Raw genomic sequence first — 9,153 nt, forward strand, 5'->3', positions numbered from 1 at the left:
ATGGCGGCGTCTTGCGCCATTGTTGGCGTACTCCTGGACGTTGGCCCTAGCTTCAAGGAAGGCCACAATGTTCTGGACTTCGATCTCCAGGAGCGAGTCAACTGACGGGAGGAGGCGTCTGGCGTTGGTGCAAGGAAGTGATCGACGACGGCCGTCCATGCCACTGAGGGGGGCACTGGCACCCGCGCAGGGACAGGCGCTGGCAACAGCGCGGCGGAGACATTCGCGTGCACATGCACCAGCACGGGCGCGCACGTCAGTGCACGCGCAGGCGCATGCGCTGGCGGGTGCACGGGCGCTTGAAAGTCGGCGGGGACCTCATGGAACCCCGTGGCATCAAGCTCGACGACAATGTGCGGCTCCCAGCCCATCAATGCCACAGGGATGGGCGCTGGCACAGTCGGGGCGGCGGGAGCCAGAACGGGAGCCGGGACAGGCGCGACGTCTTCCCGCAAGGCCGGTTCAAGCTTGTCCCAAAGCGCCTTGTGTTCTTGAAACTCCGGCTGGGTGTCTTCCTCGGGAAACTGGAAGACTAAGGGCAGACCATCGTGATGCGGCATGGCGTACGGTTAGGTCAGGCTGGTTGGAGGTAGACGACAGGAGAATCAAAGAGGAAGAGAGAAGATGGTAGCGATACCGGGTAGTGCAGGGTTGATTTTAAACTGCGGCGCCGGCGACATTAAAGTGGGAGTTGTTGGGACGAAGGTGGGCGGCGGAGCCTGGTCAAAGGGCTCGCCTCCCGGTGAGCCTGAGCAGCGGTCTGCTCGCACGCCTCCTGCCAGCCGGCGCAGCGGTCTGCTCGCACGCCTCCCGTCGACTCACACGCTTGCTTGGACGGCACGTGCCGATGAGAAGCGGGACTCGTGGCGGCACGTAAACGCCCACGGTTTCAATAGTGAAAACGTTCGCCTTAACGTGACAGGTCTTTGTTCCAAAATACCTTGGCTCTTCATTTGTGCAACTTCACATAAGCAACCTGTCTCAAATTGAAGAAAAAATACGTAGGAATATTTGTGGCATATCACATGACCATGCTCAGTTTCATGAATTTCTGGTCACTTTTGGATTTTCTGAAATTTAAAATCCAGGATTCGAAACAATATCATAACCTGCATCATGCAATAAATTTTCAAGCGATACATCTTTCCTGTTGTATTTCTTAAGAAAGGATTTGGTCAAACATTTTGCTTAGTTAGACTTCAGACAAGTTATATATGCAGAGTAAAAGGATAATCCCTCCGTACCAGTGCATTGCCTGATATATTAAGTCAAGTACGAGGCATGAACAAAAGGGCTCAATTCTGTGCTCATCCTGGTGTAGTACTCCTATTAGTACTAGGCAATGCAGTTGACGGGTGATCTTGGGTAGCGGCGACCGAGGGAATTGAACCGTGCTCGGCACGGTAGGTAACGTTGTCTAGTTACTAAAGCATCCCTCCATTGTTCATCGGTAGTCACTATGGACCGGGGACATGAGGGGAATTTCCTAGGGGTGGAATTCTGGCCGCCAGATATTTCGACTCGAAACGCGGAGGCTCGACTGGTTGGGGTTGGCTAATGTGCATACCACGCACGCCACCAGAAGGACACGAGCCCGGTTTTTTTTTAGGATCAACACGAGCCAAGGTCTGGCTGGTACGCCGTTGGGTTCTACCATTCGAGTATACGAAATGAATCTTTTAAATTGCCGAACGAATCTATGTGTATTACAATGCCCGTATTTTCCTTGCAAATAGTAATCTCAATGTGGTAATTGGTTTATGACGAGTTCTTGAATTAGAGTGAGTATGTGATATAGTGATCTCAACGTGGATTTCACATTTCATGGTATCCCTAGTAAGTTTTTTCATTGCAAATTCAAATTTAAAAGATGAACGGTATGGTGGTGAGAAAATTTTGTATGTATCAAGCATATGACCACACACACACAACAACAACAACAACAATCCAATAAGTATAGTGCATCTATTTTTCCAAACCATGCATGTATGACAAGAATTCAAAAATACTCCTTCTGTTCCTAAATATTAGTCTTTTAGAGATTTCAACAAGTGACTACATACGGAGCAAATGAGTGAATCTACACTCTAAAATATGTCTATATACATCCGTATGTGGCAGTCCATTTGAAATCTCTAAAAAGACTAATATTTAGGAACGAAGGGAGTAAATGTAAGACATGCATGGTCCTCAATTCAATATTTAAAATGAATAGGAAACTGAAACATGAATATTAAGTCTAGTGCTACAGTACATGCAAATGTTGTGTTTAGGCGAAGCTATGTAGATTGTCGGGGGTTAACCCCGCGACCTTAGATAAAATTGTGAAGCTGTGTTTAGGATTGTATAGATTATATTTGTCCCCACCCTCCCAAACACCGATTGGTTCTGCACCCCCCTCCTCCCCAGGCGAATATCATGTGCCCCCACACCTTAGATGCTATATACTGATACGAGTTACTTGGAGCTTGTAGATATGAGATATAGCAGCTCACAGGATATCTTAATATTTTTACAGGAAACCTTGGTGAGTTTGAGAATTGCACACATTGTACAAAAACTACTCAGATGCCCTTGGATCCCATATCCAACGACCTCGAAGCTCGTATCACCGTAGCATCTAAGATGAAGGAGGACATCATATTCTCCTGTATGTAAGAATATCATGTGGTACCACACCTTAGATGCTTTGGTGATACAAGCTCTTCAGAGCTGTTGGATTTGTGACCCAACAACTCCTCGGTGGTTCGAATGTTTTTTTGCAGAAAAGCCCCCAAAGAGTTCGGCCACTGCTTACAAGCACAAAGACTGCTGAGATGCCATTGGATCTCAGATCAAACAACCTCGAAGCTCGTATCACCGTAGCGTCCAAGCTGCGAGAGCACCTGATGTTTTCTCGCACAGGAGAATATGAGGTGCCCCGCACCGTAGATTCTATGGTGATACAAGTTCAGGGAGACCTAACGGCTCACAGTAGGAGGTTTGAATGTTTTTGCAATATACGCCTGAGAGAGTTTGGGAATTGCGCAGAAAGTACAAGTACTACGCATGTGGCATCTGATCACAGATCATACGACCTAGATGCTCGTATCACCGTATCGGCTAATTAAGCTACGGGGAGCACCTAATATGAGCAACGGGGAGCCGTTGGACCCAAGATGCAGCGGCAGACACGAGGCCTGAATGTTTTATTTGAAAAAAAAACTTGGAGAGTTTGGAAATTGCGCATAATTACAAAGACTACTCCCAAGCCATTGGATCTCAGTTCCAACGATGTAAAAACTCGTATCACCATAGCATCTAAGCTGCGGGGTGTATGTGATATTCTATGCCGCTGTCATTTTTGTCCGTAAACTTGTAAAATACATGTAACTCGTGCCGTTACTTGTCTAACCGCGAAAAATGTTTGTTCAAAAAAACCATCCTACACTAAAATATCGGAACAACACACGGGGTCCCACTTGTCATTGATCAAATTTGGACCTAAAACTAATAAATCTGAAAGATGAGATTCAAACTGGCAACCTGGACTACAAAGCGTAAGTCGATAGCCAGGAACAACAACGGTTGTTGGCTTTGTCCCATAACTTGATTTTATATAGTATTACGTTGAGTAGAGTAGAGGGAGTGGCTCGTCAACACGTGCATGACCATTGACTCACTTACTAGTGGGTCGCAGGTCTGCGATCTCTCTCTCCTCTCCATCGTCTAACCTTTAGACGCACGGGCACACACGCAGAGCGGCGCTAGCTTGCCGTCGTGTTATTATAACTAAAAAAGCTTGGAAAATAAAAGAATCGCCTAGAACAAGAGACGTTGTGGCTGGTCGAGATGGAGCTAACCACACCTATCCTCCGTGCCACGTTAGCATGATGAAGCTGTGTGGCTAGTGGGGTGTTTTGAACCGACTGGCTGGGTCCCGAGGTTGAACCATAGGTAGTACGTCTGATACAGTATAATTTTACACGCACATTTTTCCTTCGTGCCGAGACGTGGCACACCCTACCGCGCGGTTTCTGGGTCCTCCGGGGTGGTGCACGCATATATTCTTCCTTGCCGAGACGTGGGACGCCCTACGGTGCGTTTTCTGGGTCCTCCTCGGTCGTAGCGCCGAAGCAGCTAAATGAGTCGTCAAATCACGAAAGACCATCTTTCCCGCCGAGTACATCAATGAAGCATGGTGGCTAGCTACACTACAACAAAAACCCTACTATAGCAACGCATACGTAGCAACGAACCAAGAACAAGCGTTGGGTTAAACAAACGGGGATCGTGCGTCGCGACGCTCGCCCGCGGAAGAGTCCTTTCGGCTTTTGAGATTATGCTATCGAATTGGAACATGTTATCATTGGCTATTGGGTAGTAGTAGTACTGTATTACGGATTGCCATTTGTGCTGCTTAACTTAATCACCGTTTGCTTTTGAGCTTATGCTATCTTGCTGTTCCTTGTGAGATGTTGAGAGCCGCACCTGCCTGATACTGTTTTCCCGTTTCTGGGTCTGGGATGGGCTGCTCCAAGTCCAAAGTTAATGATGCGATCGATCGATGTGTCACGGCGAGCCGCTGCAGTCCAAAGCCTGCAGCCGGAGCCACAATCAATGTGTCCGCGTCCTCTCATACCAAAGCTGGAGGACACAGGCACAGCTCGTCGCCCTCCACCGTGTACGCTTGGTTGCTCTCGAGCGCCTTGCCGTTGCGCTAGTCCTCTCCTGCTGGTAGTCAAACAGGAAGCCAAGCAGAGTCCAGAGATGAAGCCGGCCGGCGTTGTGACGAGAAGGCCGGGTTCTAAGCTCATGTAAATTCAGATAGGGCAGGGCACGACTGAAAGAAATATCCAACTTAAACTAGGTTCAGATTCAGAACCTACTTTCGCCTTTCCAAATTGCTACTCCCCCCTAACTTTGAGTCTGTTTGGAATCTCTTCACTCCTCCAAAATCGATTGCTGGCTCCACGTTCAAAACTGGGACATGTTGGGGTCATCGGCTGCTGACTCCACTCCACGCCCAGTTTCAGTGTTCTGACCAATCTCATTGTTGGTCACAGTTTCAGGGAAGAGTAAAATTTCCCACAGAATAAAATGTATCACAGTTTCAAATTTCTAACATGATGAAACTTCACAGGTTTCCCCGCAAAAAAAAACTTCTCAGGTTCATATATCACATACAAGGAAGAACGGAATTTACCACACTTTCAATCATCCCGCACAAGAAAATTTCTAGTAGTTTTTCACAGTTTGGCAACAAATAGCAAACTGGAATGAACAAATGCATGAGTTTGTACATGACAATGAGACATCAGCTGAGTTGCTTCATCTTCTCATGTGCCATGAGAAGCAACTGCATTATGAACATTTTGCTGGTCATACAACAAAAGCAAGTCGTATAGGATAACAAAATACTACTCCCTACGTCCCATAATGTAAGACATTTTTTGACACTACACTTTTTAGGCCAACTCCAACGCACGACCCCATCCGGTCAGGGTGTGTCTGTTTTGGCCTAATCAGACAGATGGCACGACCCAACGCGCGACCACATCTACAAAAAATGTCCGTTTCTGATCCGTCTCGATTCATCTTGGGCGCGAATTTGATCCGGCCTTGCGGTCAAATGGACAATGAACGGACGTGCACGTGTCCTCTTGCCGTCTGCCTCGGGCCAGCGTGTTGGCCGTCAAACTAACTCCCTCCAACCCCATTTAATCCACACGAGTGGACGGGCCCGTCGGTCAGCCACCCAACCGCTCCCGGGCGTCCTTTTTTATGGCGAAGTCGTGGACTGGGTAGTCCACTTCCACTTCCCCACACCGTCCCCACTCCATTGCTCCCTCCATGCCCGACACCAAACCCTAGCCGCGCCGCCCCACCTCGCTCACTGTCGGTCGTCGCGATGGGCTTCTAGAAGTGGGTGCCGGGCAAGAAGGCCAAGCACGACCACGAGGTAGGCTCGTCGTCCGCCTCGTCGGGAAGCGTGTGCACCCACTCCACCTCACCAGCGTCATTCTCGATCTCCCTTCCTGCGGCTCCGACGCGCTTTCGGCCATACGTCAAGGCGGACATCTGCCGCCGGTACTGGCAGACTGGCACCTCGTTGTTGTGGTCCGATGCCCACCTCCCAATGGGTAGCATCTGAGCCCAGTTCGGGTGCCAATCCCCCCCCCCCCCCGTTGCGAGCGAGCGGCCGCACCCTCGCTGGAGGAGATCACCCGCCGGCGTGCCCACATTCCGCACCAGTACCTCGCCGACCAACGCTACGATGTTGACTCGCGGACACATGGTTCCAGGACGAGCACAACATGCGCCAGCAAACCTACTTTGTCGTCCGTGCTCGTAGCCCGCCCCGCGCGTCGCGTGTATGCGTGTCGAGCCCATCCAGAGTGTGCGGCCTCACGCCAACGCCCTCTCCCTCCTCGTCGCCGCTCCCACTGCCAGCTTCCACCATGATCGTCGAGGAGGAGAAGCGGCTGGTGCGGGCCATCATGGAGGATTCTGAGAAGGAGTACAAGCGGAGCCAGGAGACGCACTGGGTGGGTCTGGAGGAGATGCTGGCGCTCTCGGCCTCCGGGCACGTCTACATGCCAGAGCTGGACGGTAAGAAGGAGGTGATGGAGGACCGGCCGCCCATTCCGGTGTGGAATAAGGCGCTATACGGCAGTTGTGGTCATTCCCATGCAGCCCGCCGTCGTCGCCACCACCAGCACCCGTAGGGGCGTGGGCGCTGTGCTCACCACCACCGCTGCCTACACAAGATGCCGGGCCATTTTGGGGTCCGCCGCCCCACCTCTGGACGCCGCCTCCCTACATCGACCTGACCGAGGACGACGACAACGAGGACGGTGGCGCCTGAAGACGGCACCGGTGACGCAGGCGGGTGGCAGGTCTACATTTTTATGCTTTTTTAAATTTTGAACTGATAAGTACTATGTGCGGGTCGTGACGAAGACGACGTGGACCGTTTAATTAATTTTATGTTTTAAGCTATTTTGCAATGCCTTTTTTGTTGTTTTATAAGTTGCAATTCCTGTTTTGGGATTTTTTTTGGGTTCAACACGGACAATGTTTGGGATACGGCCGCGCGTTGGGGGCACAGATCCATGGACAGCCCAAACCGGACATGGACGTCCGTTTTGCCGACCCAAATAGACTAAATCCGGACGAAATGGACGTCCGGATGGGGTCGTTGGAGTTGGCCTTACATTATGGGACTGAGGGAGTAGTCAACTATAAGTAATAAACATGATTTTGTCTTTCATGGAAAAGAAATCATGGTGACGTACTGAAGGGCTAAATCTTATCCATGATAAGAGAAATATTGTTAGATTTTTTTTTTTGAAGCTTGTTAGAATTAGCAAGAGAAAAATAAGCCATATACAATGCTCCTTGCTATTCTCCAAATTTTACATTAATTCTTGTTACCATCTCACTGTATGTACAATTTGTTAAATCATAACCATGGTTTTAAATTTATACATCTGCCCTATTGATAGTATATATATAGCTCCATGAGGCATCTAACCAGGGGTGACGGTGGGACCCCCCCCCCCCCCCCCCCCCCCCCCCCGGGTAGCTCCATACCAAGGATTCGGCCAGGAGGAGCAGCACCTCTGCAAGGTCATGCCATTCGATGACCTCGGCGGAGACGTACGGTAAGCGCCTCCGGCGCAAAAATGCGAACGCACTCTGGCTTCGGATTGAAGCTTCGGAGCGCCTCGTGAGGGAGAAGGAGTCCGTCAAGGCCATGGTTGCACACCACGCGAAGGAGCAGGAGCACGACCTCCGTTGCCTCTCCGGCTACATCTCATCGATGATCATCCTCCTGCTGCTTACGCCTACACGGAGGAGAGGGACCGCCGCGCCGATGACCGCAAGTTCGAGGGTCCGGCCGAGAAATGGTGATCCGCCTTTCCGCATTGTCTTTGTTTATTTGTATCTAAGTTTAATCCGATGAACTTTGTCTATTTTGGGTCCAATTAAGTCTGTCCGATGAACTATCTATGCCCGAACCGAATCTATCTATTTTTCTCTGTCTGATGAACTTATTTGTGATGTTGATCTACGTGTTTTTATGTTGTTGCATGCATTGTATGGATTTGGATGCGGGCATGGGAACTACGGTTGTAGACATAGATAAATGAGGACTGCCCAGTCACTGTCAGCGGGCGCATCCAGACCGCGGGCATATAGGGGCTCGGATATGCCGATTGTGGTTGTAGATGCTCTAATACCTTGCATGCAGTACTATCTCAGCATAATGTGCTTCATATAGACTAGAATGACACTTCCTCAAGCTGATGTTAATTATATGTAAATCAGACCTTTTGAATTCTATTATATGTTGCCATCGTTTTAGATAATCGTTCGGATTTATCGGGGTCCTTTAGATTTCTTAATTATTATCCTTCTTATTTGCTCAAGATTGGAATAATCAAAACTAGGCATGCTCATGAATCCATGTTTTGTTGCCATAATTCCTGCGAATATTATTTTGTTGTATATATGATAAAAATGAATTCTCATGAATATAATCATCCTATCATTCATGTTATGTGTATATTTTTATGCAATTTCCTTTCACTCAATTGCCAAAATGGGCGGGCATTGTTGTAACGTCTCGATCAATGATCTATTGCAACTAAAAAATGGTGTCGATAAGCTTCAAGATTGACGAAGTTACCATGGAGCTCTCTATTGATAGGAATGCCCCCACAATGACATGATATTTCCTCTTTAACCACATAAAAAGGCGCTAAAGTTTGTGGGCTGGTTTTACAACAATCCCTAACAATCCAGCCAATGTATGGTTCTCATTTAACATGCATTTGCCAAAAAAAAAGTTGCACAAAACATATATGTTCAAAAAGTCACTTTGATTGGGGCGAATCTTCCGTCGTTAATCTGTCTTCTCGTTGAGTCCCTCTCCTTATCTGTCTGCGGATATCCTTGAGATTGGTAAAACTCACAGTTCTTGCATTCATCGCGCAACAAACACATCTCTTCCAAATTTATTGCCACTTTCATGAGACGTTTTATGTACTTCATGAATTTTTCTTGGACTTGAAAACCATGAATGACGAGCATAGACAAGTCACAGTGCTTGAAATAAGAAGGTTGCCACTGTATAATATCTTCCTGGGAAAATAATCGCCTTATGAT

Source organism: Triticum aestivum, chromosome 2D, assembly GCF_018294505.1.
Source record: "Triticum aestivum cultivar Chinese Spring chromosome 2D, IWGSC CS RefSeq v2.1, whole genome shotgun sequence".
Lineage (NCBI taxonomy): Eukaryota > Viridiplantae > Streptophyta > Magnoliopsida > Poales > Poaceae > Triticum > Triticum aestivum.